A 17,782-nucleotide genomic window follows, 5' to 3' on the forward strand; every position below is an offset into this window, starting at 1 on the left:
GCAAACCTTGTCATGGGGTTATGAGAGGACATAAGAATGGGTAGGGGACATACACTGGCATACGGGGCATGATGAATCATAGAGAGTGTTTAGTGGGCAGACCAAGGCATGGGGAGCATTTGGGTTAGGGTCAGGATTGAAGTTACCTTTCAAAAGATAACCGCAAGCAGACTATGGTTCATGACACCGGGAGGTGATTACAAATCTTTAAAAATCTGGCCTGACGCCATGAAAATTGAAGGTGTCAGAAATGCTTATCCTTGCAGTGGAGCCAGACTGGTAGGGAGTGTAGGGTGTGGGCTCCCGACCTGAATCAGCCTACATGGTTATAAAGCACTCCTGAAAATCAGAGATCCTGGAAATGGGGTTAGGAATTCTGGAATCTGATCCCAGCAGCCATTTTTAAAGGACAATGTGTTCTCCTGACTTGGCTAATATCCAGCCCTTAATCTGTATTTGGATCCTTTTACGTGTACATGTAAGATTTAGCTCCTTAGTAATAAGGACCTAATGATACTTTAAGAGCTTATACCAAAATACAATTTGAGTAGAAAAAATCCATACAGGAAAGCAACACACGTTACAGCAATTTCTCAATCTTCTAGTTATCCTATTCAAGTGAAATATTTACACAACAGAATTTTGTCCCTTCGCCAAATTCACAGCTTGAAATATATGTAACAATATGGGGTGAGGGATGCAGACAATTATTTACAGAATAAGCACAACTGGTTACCTAATGCAGTTCAAAGTTCCAATCCTCAGTTTCTTTTTGACATTTATTCTAGTTACAGCAAATTATGAAGCTTTCCCAAATAAACCCTGGGTGCAATTTAATGTGGATGGTGGTCTTTCCAACTGGCTAGAGAGCTAGCGTGCACCCTGCATCACCTCCATTGGGGGTGCCCTACCAGTATTAAGTGTCCATCAGGCAGTTGAATGGCCAGCATGAAGCCTTCCCCAGGTTTAAGGACTCTGGTGTCATAAATCCTTCCCTCTAAATAGCTGGCAGCCACTCAGAAGCCAGAGGCTCTCAATTTCCTCAGTGCCCCTGGAGCAATGTCAGTTGCGGGAAATGCACCCACCAGAGTATCACCAAGGAACCGATGTCAAAGGTTACTGAGGTCAGGATGAGGAGTCACAGCTTTTGATGCCAGGAGGAGCAATAAAAGGCTGCAGTAGGAACAGAACTTGCCAGTTGCAACATGGTAAGAGCCAACGCCACAAATAGGACAGCTTGAAACCTCTGATAGTGATTAGATAACTGGAAAGTGGAGTAGGCATGTAGCTGCTGGAGACCTAGTTGAATGGTCTGGGTTTTTTTCTCCTGTGTTCAAGAGCCAAGGAGATGAATTCACCTTAGGTCTGGGAGACAAGTGAATCTGGTTCATGTGGACATAGGAAATTAGCAATTGGAGTTCCACCAACTAAACTCTGTGATCCAGCGAATTAAAGATCAGGGGTTAAGCTCTAAATGGTATCCTGATGGATCTGGAGCTTTCGTTGTGATGATCCAAAATAATGTGTTCACTAAGTTAAGTCTTTCTATTAATATTTATAAAGATTTGATGCCAGTGGAATAAAGAACTCCTGTTTTATAATCTTCTTGTATTCAAATCTCACATTACAGTGAGAAAAAGATTAGCCCAAAGGTTTTATGGAGGGTCATAATGGAGAAAATGGAGGTGCAGGTATCTTATCTAAATAAGGCAATCGAGAGCTTGGGGCCTAGTTGGTTTTAAAGAATGGCCACCAAAGCAGAAAGAAGAATGTTGGTAAGATTTACCAGAACAACAATCTGATGAATAAGAGACTGTAGACGATAGGGATGGGGATTGTTGGGATCTATTTAATAAAAAGAGAAAGAACTATGAGCGGGATTCTCCAACTCCCGTCGGGCCGGAGAATCGGCGGGGGGGCGGCGTGAATCCCGCCCCCGCCGGCTGCTGAATTTTCCAGCGCCGGGGTTTTGGCGGGGGTGGGCATCGCGCTGCACCGATCGGCCGCCGCTGGCAGCGCACCCCCCCCCCCCCCCCCCGGCGATTCTCCAGCCCGTGATGGGCCGAACGGCCATCCGTTTTAGCCGGTTCCGTCGGCGTAAATTAGACTTGGTACTTACCGGCGGGACCTGGCTCTGTGGGCGGCCTCCGGGGTCCTCAGAGGGGGTGCGGGATCCGCAGGCAGGCCTGTGCCGTGGGGGCACTCTTTCCCTCTGCACCGGCTGCTGTGGACCTCCACCATGGCCCGGTGCAGAGACTAACCTCCCTGCGCATGCGCTGGGATGATGCCAGCACACGTGGCACTTCTGCGCATGCGTCAACTCGCGCCGGCCGGCGGAGACCCTTCGGCGGTTGGCGCAGTACCAAGCTCCTTCTGTGCCGGTTGGTGCAACGCAACGCCAAGCCTCTTCCTCGCCGATTGGCGCGGCGCCAACCCTGCCGCCGCCAGCCTAGCCCCTGAAGGTGCGGAGGATTCCATACCTTTCGGGCTGCCCGACGCCGGAGTGGTTCACGCCACTCCTCGGCGCTGGGACCGCCCGCCCCGCCGGGTAGGGGAGAATCCTGCCCAAGTGTGAGGATATTGGAAGTAAATGTAGGTCATAAAATACTGGGATGATGGGTTAGTGAAGTAAAATCTTAACAACAAGAGAACTGAATAAGTAAACTTTGGTGCGGGTGGAGGATGAGAAATTGCTCAGAAGATCATTGCCTTATTTGAGTTTGGAGATAACAAAGGCACAAATCATGGTTTCAGAGGCAGATAAGCTGATAAAGAGTGGAGGCAGCTGACATGAAAAGAGGAAGTGGGCAGTCGTTCGATGGAGAGAATAGGCATTTTTTAAACATTAGCCCATGTGCAAAGAAATCGTAGACTTTGCGAAAGATCTGTTTCAGCGAGTGGCATTGGCCATGGAAGAGTTGCAGTCAGTGGTAAGAGGACAGAGTTTATGCTGAGACTAAATAATTAGTATTTAGTATTAATACTAAAGTATTAATATTAGTATTCCCAATACTTAATGGGTAGCACTGCTGTCTCTCAGTGCCAAGGACCCGGGTTTGATTCAGATCATAGGTGATTGTGTGAGTTTGCACATTCTCCACCTGTCTATGTGAGTTTCCTCCGGGTGCTTCAGTTTCCTCCGCAGTCAAAAGATGTGCAAGTTGCGTGAATGGCCATGCCAAAGTTGTCCGTTAGTGTCCAAAAGGTTAGGTGGGGTTACTGGGATAGGGCAGAGGTATGGGCTTAGGTAGGGTGCTCTTTCAGAGGGTCAGTGCAGACTTGAGGGGCCAAATGGCTTCTTTCTGCACTGTAGGGATTCTGTAATACAGCCAATCCGATGTACCGATGATCTGGTCTACTGAATGTAGGGCAAGTATTCTGACAGCCAAGAAGCTGTAAATGAATAAAGATTGGCAGCAGAAAATAAAACTTGAAGCTATTAGTATGGGTATTAAGCTAATTCCTTTCTCCAGATATTATTGCCAAGGGACAACATGGAGGTGAGGAGGAGGCTGAGGAAGGAACCTTGGGAGACTCTTGAGATAATGAGACAGGGGAAGGAAAAGACAGCGTTACTGGAGATACTCTGGCTGTGGTCAGATAGATAAGAATGGAACAAAGTAAGAGCTGTTTTACCAAGCAAAATAACAAACAGACAATGAAGGAGAATGGTGAGATTGACAATGCTAAAGAGTACCGAATGGAGAGGATGTCATTTGTGACTTTCATTGGGACTGTTTCAATGCACTTAGTGCTCTGGGCAATATCTTTCAGTTGGGTGAAGTGTTCTATGATGTTTTGCAGGCAACCTCACCACCTAATTCTCTAAAAGTAGACATTATACCTGGTATTTTGAAAATAAACATGTGATTGTTGTTCTGTTGATAAATAGGTTATGTTATGTTCTGTGGGTGACCATGGGTGGGATTTACCGGATGTTCACACTGGCAGGAAACTCTGGTCCCACGCCGGTGCACAGGTTTCCCGGCAACGAGGGGTGCTGTCACTGGGTAATACCGTTGACAATGGCAGGGTCAGTAGATCCCGCTGCCAGGCCACCTCCACCACCGAAAATCTATGGTACAGATATAATGAGGGACTGAAGTAAAGTAAAACCAAATACCACCTTACATTGTGTTATGTCGAATTATCCTGTTTCTCTTACTCATAGAAATGTCACACATTATCTGCAAAACAAGCTCTACTTGATTGTTTCCTTACTTTATTTTCACAGGATTTTAAATCAACGGGATTGCACAAATCAACAGGATTGCACAATCATTTCCACTTCCTCTTGTGCTGCCAAACTGCATGGGATTAAGTCACGCTTCTATCCTATCACTTCCAAATGCAATTAAAGTTTGGATGATGAACATCTCTTTCATATCTTTTATGATATTCAGTGTATTTCTGTAGTCGTGTGACCATTTCTGCATGTTCCAATACCAAAGCAGCGAGAAAGATTTTACAGAAGATAGCAGCAGAAAGTTAGAAAGCATTGGAATGAAGAAAATCATAGAAAGTAACCTATCCCCTTTTCAGAACAATTTAAAACAACAATACATGAGAGTTGTGTCCAGTGATGAGCAAACAGTGCTCGAGTTCCTTGCAATTACAATTGCTCACAAGTTTTATATTGGGTTTTGCACTGGATACAGTCGTAATTAGAACCCACACAGACACAGGGAGAATGTGCAAACTCCACACGGACATTGACCCAGGGCCGGGATTCGAACCCGGATCCTCAGCGCCGTAGGCAGCAATGTTAACCACTGTGCAAAGTGCTGCCCCCCCCCCCCCCCCCCCCCCCGACTGACTATTTTGAGTGGATGTTTACAAAGTTGATGGGAGAGGAGGATCAGGTCCGCGCCCCCATCGAGTGGATCAGGCCAACCAGTTGCTCCGGGTGAAACCATGGGTGAATATGCCACCACGAATAGTGATAGTATGTTTTCAAAGCTATCAGATGAAGAAGAGCATCCTAAATTGGGCCAAGGAGAATCAGAGGGGGTGGTGGGAAGGCAGCAGTATTCATATATACCAGGATGTCACGGCAGAATTGGCAAGGAGGTAAGCGACCTTTAACAGGACGAAGTCAGCGCTTTTCAAGAGTGGTGTGTGTTTCAGTTTGGCATGCCCGGCGAGGCTGACAATAATTCACAATGCCAATGAACTTGAGCTGGATTCTCCCAAAATGGGGCTATGTCCCCACGCCGGTGTAAAAATGCAGGCGTTGCACTCCCGAGTTTCCTGAAAAAAAACCAAGCCGATTCAATTACCTGCAAGGGGATAGTAGCTGGAGTGCTTCAAGCAGCTTTGGCTGCGAATACGGGCCCCCGCATACGGGCAAATCCGCGCGCGCATGCGCACGGTGGCAGCCTCCAGCAGCCGCGCCGAGCGCCATGGCGGACTCGGGCCGCGGAGGCACCTGGAAGATGTAACCCCCTCCCCCCGATTGGCTGCGCACCCGAGGATCCGTCCAGCCCAATCTCTCCCCCAGCCGCCCAAGCCCCCCCCCCTTCGCGGTGCCCAAACCCCCTGCCCCCCACTAGGACGGCCGCGGACTGAGTCCACTTCCGCCACACGAGCATCCCAACCGGCCATACCATGTCAGTTCCACGCCGTTGGGAACTCGGCCGGTCGGGAGCGGGGTATCGCTGGGCGGGCCCCTGGCAATGGCCCCCCACCAAAACGGAGTAATACTCAAACGCGCGGATATTCGGGGCCCGGAGAATCGCCGGACTGGCACCGGGCCCAATTTCGTCGAGATTGTTGATTCTCTGCCCCGCGCCGAATGTGATTTTGGCGCGGGCTGCGGATAATCCAGTCCCTTTTCTTTGAGACAGCAGAGGAAACTGAGGCTTTTATCAAAGCTCAAGGACTTGGACTGAACTAATCGGCTGTGAATGGGACTTTTCTGCTGGTTGGGACGAGTTAGTATGTGCCCTTGTACAGTTATGTGCTTTTTCTTATTTCTTTCTTTTCCCATGTCTCCCTTTTTTTGTGCTAGATTGTTGTTACTTGAAATTGTTGTATTTTGTTTTTCCTTTTTTGTGTTCTTTCTTTTTGGTTGGTGTTTCGGTTTATTTGGCTTATTTGGTATCCAGTGTCTTCAGCTGGTTCTTGATATCATGTGGAATGGATTATATTGGCTGAAGTCTGACATCTGTGATGCTGGAGACTTCTGGAGGAGACCGAGATGGATCATCCACTCGGAACATCTGGCTGAGGATTGTTGCGAATGCCTCAGCCTTGTCTTTTGCACAGATATGTTGGGCTCCTCCATCATTGAGGATGGGATATTTTTGGAGCCTCCTCCTCCAGTGAGTTGTTTAATTGTCCACCACCATTCACGGCTCGATGGGGCAAGACTGCAGAGCTTAGATGTGATGCGTTCGGTGTGGAATGCCTGAGCTCTGTCTATTACTTGTTGCTTATGCTGTTTGGCACACAAGTAGTCCTGTATTATAGCTTCACCAGGTTGACATTTCATTTTTAATATGCCTGATGTTGCTCCTGGCATGCTCTCCTGCACTCTTCATTGAACCAGTGTTGATCCCCTGGCTTGGTGGTAATGGTAAAGTGGGGGTTATGCTGCGCCATGAGTATGCAGAGTACAATTCTGCTGCTGCTGATGGCCCACAGTGCCTCATAATAATAATAAGAAGAAGAATCTTTATTGTCACAAGTAGGCATATATTAACACAAAGTTACTGTGAAAAGCCCCCAGTCGCCACACTCCGGCGCCTGTTTGGGTACACAGGGAGAATTCAGAATGACAAATTACTTAACAGTAGATTTTTCGGGACTTGTGGGAGGAAGCCGGAGCACCCGGAGGAAACCCACGCAGACACAGGGAGAATGTGCAGACGCCACACAGACAGTGACCCAAGCCAGGAATCGAACCTGGGACCTTGGAGCTGTGAAGCAACAGTGCTACCCACTATGCTCAGTCTTGAGTTGCTAGATCTGATCAAAGTCTATCCCATTTGGCACGGTGCTCATGCCACACAATATGATGGAAGATATTCTCAATGTGAAGATGGGACTTTGTCTCCATGGGACTATGTGGTGATCACTTCTACTGATACTGTCAGGCAGATTGGTGAGGATGAGGTCAAGTATGTTTCTCCCTCTAATTGTTTCCCTCACTACATGCTGCAATCCTAGTCTAACAGCTATGTCCGTTAGGACCCTGCCAGCTCAGTCTGTGGTGCTACTACTGAGACACTCTTGGTGATGGACGTTGAAGTTTTTGTGGCGGTTCAATACCACTGAGTGTCTTGCTTTGGGAATTTCAGAGGGCATTTAAGAGTCAACCTCGATGCTGTGTGTCTGGAGTCACATGTAGGCCAGACCAGATAAGGATGGCAGATTTCCTTCTCTAAAGGACATTAGTGAACCAGATGAGTTTTTTATGACAATCAAAAATGGTTTCATGGTCATCATTAGAATTTTAATTCCAGATATTTTATTGAGTTTAAATTCCACCACCTGCTGTCGTGTGATTCGAACTCGGGTCCCCAGATCATTACCCTGGGTCCTGGTCTCAGGAAAACTAGTCCAGCAACAATACAACTATGGCGCTGCCTCCACCCAATTCACAGAACATCCTGAGCGGGAATCTCCCATCCCTCAGCCGCGTGTTTCTTATGGCGGGAGGTTGCACGCTGTCCGCTGGTGGTGGAATTGTCCGACCCTGCTGATGTCAATGGGATTTCCTATTGAAGCAACCCCATACTATCAGGAAATCCAGAGCTGAGGGTACGCTACCAATGGGAGCACAGAGTTGCGCCTCCAGCGAATGGCCAGAGAATTTTGCCCCTATTTTTACCGGTGGTCCATCGTGACTAACAAATATAGGAAACCTGAATAAAATACAGTCAGTTGAACTCAGTGGTGAGTTTAAACAGACTCCATTTTCATAGGAGCAAGAGCCGCATTCTCCAGTGTGTGAGTTACACGCATTTTAGAATAGAAAGAATAAGATCGACAGAACTGCCAAGCTTTCAAGTTATTTAAAGAGCCTGCCCTCTGAAAGTTGTAAAACTGCTTGCTCTGTATGAGTTGAAACAAAATGTGTTCTGCTAGTCGCAATAACTGTTATCATAGCCTTAAGTGCTATCAGTATAGCATTATTACTATTTGACAGCATTCCACAGTCTATCAATATTACATTTGCGAATAATGCACAAAGACATCCAAGTTCCTCTACACAGCAGCATGCTGCAATTCTTTACCATTTAAGTAATAGTTCATTTTGCTGCTATTCCAATCAAAATTGGATGACCTCACATTTACCAACATTGTACTCCATCTACCAGACTCTTGCCTACTCACTTCATCTATCTATATCTCTCTGCAGACTTTCAGTGTCACACTTTGCCACTCATCTTCTTATCATCTGCATACTTTGACACATTACACTTTGACCCCAACTCCAAATCATCTGTGTAAATTGTGAACAATTGCGGTCCCAAAACTTATCCCTGAGGCACACCACTAGCCCTGATCGCCAACAAGAAAATCACCCATTTCTCCCCACTCTTTGCTTTCTGTTAGTTAATCAATCCTCTATCCATGCTAATACATTACATGTAATGCTGTGCATCCGTATCTTATGCAACAACCTTTTGTGCAGCACCTTGTCGATTGCCTTCTGGAAATTCAGATACACCACATCCACCAGTTCCCCGATGTCCACCATACTCATAATGTCCTCAAAAAATTTCAGTAAATTCATTTTCTTTTCATGAACCCATTCTGCGCCTGTTCACGGGACAATTTCTATCCAGTGTCTCGCTATTTCTTCCTCGATGATAGATTCAAGCATTTTCCCCACTACAGAAGTGAAGCTAATCAGCTTATAATTACCCACCTTTTGTCTACCACCTTTTTTTAACCGTGGGGTCACATTTGCTGTTTTCCAATCTGCAGGAATCGCCCCAGAAGCCAGTGCATTTTTGTAAAAAACAACGAGCACATTTGCTATTTCCTCCGCCATTTCTTTTAGTATCCTGGGATGCACTCCTGGGGGCAGGAGACATGCCTACCATTAGCCCCATTAGCTTGCCCAACACTACCAGCTTGCCCAACAGTACCTCCTTAGTGATAATGATCGTTTTTAGATCCTCACCTGCCATAACCTTCTTGCCATCAATTTTTGGCATGTTATTTGTGTCTTCCATTGTGAAAACTGACATAAAATACCTGTTCAATGCCTCAGCCTTTCTCATCCTCTGAAGGACCAAAGTTGATCTTAGCCATGCTTTTTAATTTTATATATTTGTAGAATCTTTTGCTTTCTATTTTTATATTCTGAGCTAGTTTGCTCTCATAATCTATCTTACTTTTCTTTATAGCTTTTTTTGTGGCTTTCTGTTGACCTTTAAAGATTTTCCAATCCTGGAGTTTCCCACTAATCTTTGCCACTTTGCATGCATTTACTTTCAATTTGATACCCTGCTTTATTTCCTTAGCTACCCATGGCTGATTTTCCCTTTTCCTACAGTCCTTTTCGCTGCTATATACTTTTGCTGAGCACGGTGGAAAATCGCATTAAAAATCCTTCACAGTTCTTCAATTGTTCAATCATAAAGTTTTTGCTCCCAGTCTACCGTAGCCGACTCCTCCCTCATCCCATTGTCATCTCTTTTGTTTAAGCACAGGACACTAGTATTGGATTTTACTTTCTCACCCTCCATCTGTATTTTAAATTCAACCACATTGTGATCACTCCTTCTGGGAGGATCCCAAACTATGAGATCATTAATTATTTCTGCCTCATTACAAATGACCAGATGTAGATAGGTTGCTCCCCAGTAATTTCCAAGACATACTGTTCAAGGAAACTCCTCCTCAAGGCTGCCTTGACCGACTGGTTTGACCAATCTAAATGTAGATTAAAATCCCCTCTGACAATTGCCATGCCATTTTTACATGCATCAGTTATTTCTTTGTTTATTGCCCGCCCGACTGTAATATTATTATTTGGTGGCCTATAGACTATACCTATTAGCGACCTTTTCTCTTTGCTATTTCTAATTTCCACCCAAATTGATTCAACCTTTTTCTCCATAGAACTTATATCATCTCTCATTACTGCCGTGATGTCATTCTTAAATATCAGAGCTATACCACCTCCCTTACCTTCCTGTCTGTCCTTCCGAATAGTTTGATACCCCTGGATATTGAACTCCCAGTCGTGACCACCCAACTATGTCTCTGCAATGGCCACTAAATCATACTCATTCGCGATGATTTGTGCTGTCAACTCTTTTACCTTGTTTTGAAGCGACAAGCATCAAGTAAAGTGCCCTATGCTAGTTTTTTTTTTAACCTACTTTTTGAATCCTAACACCTCCATTGACAACATCTCCTGAGTTTTTCTTCCCTTTAACATTTTTCTTAATTTTTCATGTTGTTGAACCCTCCTCCCCGCTTGCTAATCTACTGCTTTGCCTCTCATTAACCATTATTCTTCCCATAGTTTCACACATCCCATCCCCCCCACTTGCTAGTTTAAAGTCCTTGTGACCACCCTATTTATTCTTTCTCTGGTCCCAGACTGGTTCAGGTGGAGACAGCCCCAATGGTACAGATCCCTTTTGTTCCAATACTGATGCCAATGTCCCATGAAATGGAACCCCTCCTTCCCGCACCACTCCTTTAGCCATGTGTTTACTTTCCTAATTTTCTCATCCCTATGCTAATTCGCACGTGGCTTGGGTAGTAATCCTGAGATTATAACCCTTGAGGACCTGTTCTTTAATTTGGTTCCCAGTGCCTGATAAACTCCCAACAGGTACTCCTTCCTAGTCTTGCCTGTGTTGTTTGTCCCAACATGGACCACAACAACTGGATCCTTCCCCTCCCACTCCAATATCCTTTCAAGCCGGTCAGAGATGTCCCTCACCTTGGCACCAGGCAGGCAACATACCATGCGGACTCTCGATCTGCTTAAAAAGTATGCTATCAATCCCCCTAATTATAGAATCCCCTACAACTACTACTTGTCTTTTTGCTCCTCCCATGAAAATTGAATGGCCTCCTGTACCATGGTGCAATGGTCGGCTAACTCAGCCTCCCCACAGACCTTTTCTTCATCGACAGCCACAGGAGAGGTGCCTGAAGATTGGAGGGTAGCAAATGTTGTGCCCTTGATAAGAAGGGCTGTAGGAATAAGCATGGGAACTACAGACTGGTGAGCCTTACTTCTGTAGTGGGTAAGTTGTTAGAGGGTATTCTGAGGGACAGGATCTGCAGGCATTTAGACAGACAAGGGCTAATTTGGGAAACTCAGCATGGCTTTGTGAGGAGATAGTCATGTCTCGCGAATTTGATTGAGTTTTTTGAAGTGGTAACCAAAGAGGTAGGTGAGGATAGTGGGGTCGACGTTGTCTACATGGACTTTAGCGAGGTCTTTGACAAGGTAACGCCCGATAGGTTGTTGCAAAAGGTTAAATCTCACGGAATCCAGTGCGAGGTAGCCAATTGGCTCAGAGACCGACGTCAAAGGGTGGTTGTGGAGGATTGTTTTTTAAACTGGAGGCCTGTGACCAGTGGTGTGCCTCAGGGATCAGTGCTGGGTCCACTGTTATTTATATATATATATATACATATATATAAATGATTTGGGTGAAAATGTAGGAGGCATGGTTAGTAAGTTTGCAGATGACACCAAGATTGGTGGCAAAGTGGATAGTGAAGAAGGTTATATCAGATTGCAACAGGATCTTGACCAATTGGACCAGTGGGCCGATAAATGGCAGGCGGAGTTTAATTTGGATAAATGTGTGGCGATGCATTTTGACAGATTAGATCAGGGCAGAACCTACTCAGTTAATGGTAGGGAGTTGGGGAGAGTTACAGAACAAAGAGATCTAGGAGTACAGGTTCATAGCTCCTTGAAGGTGGAGTTGCAGGTGGACAGGGTGGTGAAGAAGGCATTCAGCATGCTAGATTTTATTGGTCAGAATATTGAATACTGGAGTTGGGACATCTTGTTGAATTTGTACAAGACATTGGTAAGACCACACATGGAATACCGTGTTCAGTTCTGGTCACCTTATTATAGGAAGAATATTGTTGAACTAGAAAGAGTGCAGAAGAAATTTACAAGGATGCTACCATGACTTGTCTGAGTTATAAGGAGAGGCTGGATAGGCTGGGACCATTTCCCCTGTAGCGTAGGAGGCTTGGGGGTGATCTATAGAGGTCTATAAAATAATGAGGAGCATAGATAAGGTAGATAGTTGACATCTTTTTCCAAAGATATAGGAATCTAGAACTAGAGGGCATAGGTCTAAAGTGAGAGGGGAGAGATACAAAACAGACCAGAGGGAAAATGTCTTCACACAGAAGGTGGTGAGCATCTGGAACGGGCTGCCAGAGGCAGTGGTAGAGGCGGGTACAATTTTGTCCATAAAAAAGCAGTTAGGCAGTTACATGGGCAGGGTGGGTATAGAGGGATATGGGCCAAATGCGGGCAAGTGGAACTAGCTTAGTGATAGAAACTGGGCGGCATGGACAAGCTGGGCTGAAGGACATGTTTCCATGCTGTAAACATCTATGACTGTATGCCTCTATTATCTCTCTCCTCTCTCCCATCTATTCAAAACAAACTGTTGCCCTCTCTCTACAGTTTCTGGAGTGAACTCTCGCCTCTCTCCACAGGCTTTTTGCAATGAACTCTGTCCTCTCTCTATTCAAAATGAACTCTCGTCCTCGTTCCCCGCGCTTTTTGAAATGGACTCTCTCCTTTCTCCATGCTTTTCTGAGGGAGCCTCGTGATTAGAAGGTCAACTGGGACAATCTCCTAAAGAATCATGGGGGCCTTCCATGCCCGCAGGGGTTGGATTGCCTCTCAACCCCTCCTTTCACATTATGATTTAATATTGTTAAGTTTCCATTCTTCATTGTTATTTTTGAGCAGTGCCCCTACCAGGAACGGCTCCTTTTAATTTTTTTATTATATTGTTTTAGATTGGACCCTAAATTAAATCGTGAGGGGGGCCTTTTAACCAGCCTTCCTCAATACTTGGCAGACCATATGGCTGCCTCCGATTTGCATTTGGACGGGTCTACATTAATTCTGTCATAATATACATCCAGGTATATGATGGAGTGCAGACGGGCAGTGACTGACACACAGGATGACCAGTGAGCACACAGAACACAGCAGCCAATCACCAGACAGGACATGACCACTATAAAGCCAGAGGGCACCAGTTTTCCCGCTCTCTTGGGATCCAGCCTCTAAGACAGTCAGAGCTCGTGAGCAGCAGCTAGTACAATCACCATGTGGTAGTCAGTTAGTCTGGTCAGGCTAGCCTCAGGTCTCCAGTCAAGTCAGCATAGTGTCAACCCACAGTTACGTATGCAATATAGTTAGTTGTTCAATAAAATTGTGTTGCATCTCATCAAGTGTTGGAAGCCTGTCTCTCTTTACACTGCATCAAACACAGTCCACATAGACCCAGCCTGCCCAACACATCATGGTACCAGTGAGTAATGCTGAAGTTTGACGGACCTACCTTGATATAATCTGCCTTGACCAGTGATCAGCCATCCAGTAGCATGGACAGCGTCCGCCCTCCTCCTCAGCGCCGCATTGCCGGCAACCTCGGTTCGAACTGGAAGATCTTCAAACAGAAGTTTCAGATCTATCTTCAAGCCACCGACCTCGAGGCTGCATCAAATGCCAGGAAGATCGCACTATTCCTTTCTACAGCCGGGGACCACGCTATCCACATCTACAACTCCCTCACATTCGCTGAAGGCGAAGACAAGATGAAGTTTAAAACAGTCCTGCTGAAGTTCGACAGCCACTGCGACATTGAGGTCAATGAGAGCTTTGAACGGTACATTTTCCAGCAGAGGCTTCAGGGTAAGGATGAACCTTTTCAGTCCTTTTTAACCCATCTCCGCATCCTCGCGCAGTCATGCAACTATGACTCGACAACTGATTCCATAATCCGGGATCAGATCGTTTTCGGGGTCCACTCCGATTCCCTTCGCCAGCAGCTCCTGAAAGTTAAGCAGCTCACCCTTACCATTGCTATCGAAATCTGCGTCCTACACGAGCACGCTAACAACCGGTACTCCCTCACCAGGGCGGCAGAAAAGGCACGGCAAACCCCCACGAGGCAGAATGGGTGCAGGCCATCAAACAAATGCAGGGCCTGAGCCTTGATGAGAGTGGACATTTTGCGCGCTTTTCCTGGGTTCCAGTTCATGCGCGCCACGACCAAGGGGACGGCGAGACCGACGACCAGCCTGCGCAGGTGTGCACGTCGTTTGACCACACTGCGCATGCGCGATGGCACACGGAACGTCCTGACGTCGGCATCATGACATGTCTGAATTGTGGCTCCGCCCATTTAAAGCGGCAATGTCCGGCAAAATCACAACGCTGTCTCCAGTGTGGCAAGCTAGGCCACTCGCAGTGCTTTGCAGATCTGCTCCACTGCCCAGCACATAGTGATCCCAGCCACAGCGCAGAAGCGTCCGCTCGGTACAGCAGGCCGTGACAGACTCCAATCCCGACAGCCCACCAGATCCCGACGCTGAGTGCCTCAAATCCCCATTCCGGGTGGGCATCATCACTAAGCATGCGCTGCCTGTTTCAACGGTGGTGAAACAACTCCCAATCCTGAGCATTGATCCGGACAAGTGGTGTGCCACCCTTACTGTTAACAAGGCTCTCATACGTTTCAAGCTGGACACCGGCGCTTCAGCGAACCTCATTTCAAAATCTGACCTCAACACCATCCGCATCAGACCAAGCATTCTTCCAACGGCCTGCCAGCTCCTCGACTACAGTGGCAATGCCATTGCTGCCAGTGGCTCATGCCAGCTTGTGGTGTCCAATAGGTCATTAAAGGCGACGCTGCAATTTGAAATCGTAGGAACCGACAGAGCTTCCCTGCTCGGTGTTCGGGCCTGCAAACTCCTGAACCTAGTGCAGCGGGTCCACACCATGTCGTCCCGCACAGGCAACAGCCTCACCTGATGATAATTTCCAGGCTCAACTCGATGACATCATAGCACAATACCATAGCGTGTTCGAAGGTATGGGCACACCCCCATACTGATACAAAATACTGTTGAAGCCCAAATACCACCCCTGTGGTTCATGCACCGCGTCGGGTGCCGGCACCCCTCAAGGACCACCTCAAGCAGCAGCTGCAAGACCTCCAGGACCAGGGCGTCATTTCAAAGGTCACGGAACCCATGGACTGGGTTAGCTCCATGGTTTGTGTCAAAAAGCCATCAGGAGAACTTCGAATCTGTATCGACCCCAAAGATTTAAACCGCAACATCATGAGGCAACACTACCCAATACCTAAATGAGAAGAGCTAACCAGCGAGATTGCTCATGCCAAATTCTTCACGAAGCTCGACGCCTCCAAGGGGTTTTGGCAAATACAGCTGGATGCGTCCAGTTGCAAGCTGTGCACATTCAATACCCCATTCGGTCGCTACTGCTACAACCGAATGCCCTTTGGCATCATCTCTGCCTCGGAGATGTTCCACCGCATAATGGAACAAATGATGGAGGGCATCGAGGGGGTGCGAGTGTACGCCGACGATGTCATAATCTGGTCCACAACTCCTCAAGAAAACATTGATCGCCTCAAGCGGGTGTTCCACAGGATCCACGAGCATGGCCTCCGACTCAAAAGAGCCAAATGCTCATTCGGTCAATCAGAAATCAAATTCCTTGGCGACCACATTTCGCAGTTCGGCGTGCAGCCAGATGCGGACAAGGTTTCGGCGATCAACGCCGTGAAGACCCCGGAGGACAAGAAGGCCGTCCTCCGCTTTCTAGGGATGGTCAACTTCCTTGGGAAGTTCATCCCCAACTTGGCATCACACACCACAGCCCTCCGCCGTCTCGTTAAAAAAACAACGGACTTCCAGTGGCTACCCGCTCATGAGCAAATGTGGCGTGAGCTAAGGGCGAAACTCACCAAGGCCCTGGTGCTGGCGTTTTTCAACCCCGCCAAGGAAACAAAAATATCCACCGTTGTGAGCCCGGCTGGCATTGGGGCGGTGCTCCTCCAATGGGATGACTCCTCCTCCTGGACCCCAGTTGTATATGCCTCCAGAGCATGTCGCCCACTGAGCAACGATACGCTCAGATTGAGATAGAATGCCTGGGCCTCCTTACAGGGATCGACAAGTTCCACGATTATGTATATGGCCTCCCCAAATTCACGGTCGAGACGGACCACAGGCCTTGGTTCACATCATCCAAAAAGACCTCAATGACATGACGCCATGACTTCAACGCATCCTCCTCAAGCTACGCCGCTACGATTTCGACCTGGTTTACACCCCGGACAAAGAGCTCATTGTTGCCGATGCACTCTCCAGATCTATCACCACACCCTGTGAACAGACTGACTTTGTTCTGTGCCTGCAACTTTCCGGCCTCTGATGAGTGGGGTCATGCAAATTTGTGAGGAGACAGCCAGGGATCCTCTGCTCCAGCGGGTGATGCAGCACCTCACGAATGGTTGGCAAAAGGGGCAGTGTCCTCAGTTTTACAATGTCAAGGACGATCTAACGATGGCAGACGGCCTCCTCCCGAAGCTTGACAGAATTGTGATCCCACAGAGCATGCGAGATTTGGTTCTCGGCCAAATCCACAAGGGTCACCTGGGGGTCGAAAAATGTCGCTGTGGAGCCCGAGAGGCAGTAAATTGGCCAGACATCAGCCAAGATGTCGCCAACATGGTCCTTAGTTGCCCGACGCATCAAAAATTCCAGCCTGCCCAGCCTAAGGAGATGCTACAGCAGCATGAGATGGTGACCTCCCCATGGTCCAAAGTCGGTGTTGACCTGTTCCATGCTCAGGGGCGTGACTATGTCCTCCCAGTGGACTACTTTTCCAACTACCCCGAAGTAGTCAAACTGTCTGACATCACGTCGGTGACGGTGATCAATGCATGCAAGGAAACTTTTGCCCGACATGGGATCCCACTCACGATGATGAGTGACAACGGCCCCTGTTTTTTCAGCCAGGAGTGGTCAGACTTTGCCCAGCTGGACAACTTTCGGCACGTCACATCTAGCCCCCACTACCCCCAGTCGAATGGGAAGGCCGAAAAAGGGGTCCACATCGTAAAACGATTATTGTGCAAGACTGCTGACTTGGGTTCCGATTTCAATCTGCTGCTGTTGGCTTATAGAGCGACCCCTCTGTCCACTGGGCTGTCCCCAGCGCAGCTCCGCATGAACCGCACACTGTGAACGATGGTTCCGGCCATCCACATTCCGGACCTTGACAACTTCCCGGTCATACAGAGGATGCCGCAGTCTCAGGCCCAATGCAAATCGGCATACGATACCCATGCCATAGATCTTCCCAGCTGGTTCCTGCTGACCAAGTTTGTGTTCAGCTGCCTGACGGGGGCTGGTCCGCCACAGCTGTGGTGGTCAAGCAAGTGGCCCCGAGATCGTTCCTCGTTCGCATGCCTGATGTCTCTTTTCTCCGGCGCAACAGGTGGGCACTGTGCAGACTTCCACGTCTGCCACCCGACCGTGATGTCCCACCTCCACACTGCTTCCTCAGGACGCGCCCTGCCACGAGGCCACCGATCTGCCAGTTATTCTACCGACCTCTACGACCACCGCATTGGAGGCAGTTCCGCCCATTCAGGTGCAGGCGGCCCCTGACCCACCCTTGAGGCGGTCAACCAGAATTTGTCGCCTGCCACTGAGACTGACTGACTGCTGCATTACCTTGTTATCACATCGTTTTGACATCTGTACA

The 17,782-nt window shown here is 47.7% G+C and overlaps 1 protein-coding gene and 1 long non-coding RNA gene across 2 annotated transcripts in view; one reads left to right on the top strand and one right to left on the bottom strand.

Annotated features, from left to right (window-relative positions):
• Nucleotides 1–17,782, bottom strand: part of LOC119977313 (transmembrane protein 182-like) — a 117,749-nt gene that overhangs the window by 97,286 nt on the left and 2,681 nt on the right. The gene's annotated exons all lie outside the window — the stretch shown is intronic.
• Nucleotides 1,015–4,373, top strand: LOC119977314. The gene is made up of 2 exons (XR_005463165.1): nucleotides 1,015–1,208; nucleotides 4,235–4,373. It is a non-coding gene; the product is annotated as an uncharacterized LOC119977314 (long non-coding RNA).

Source organism: Scyliorhinus canicula, chromosome 14 (assembly GCF_902713615.1).
Source record: "Scyliorhinus canicula chromosome 14, sScyCan1.1, whole genome shotgun sequence".
NCBI classification, from domain to species: domain Eukaryota; kingdom Metazoa; phylum Chordata; class Chondrichthyes; order Carcharhiniformes; family Scyliorhinidae; genus Scyliorhinus; species Scyliorhinus canicula.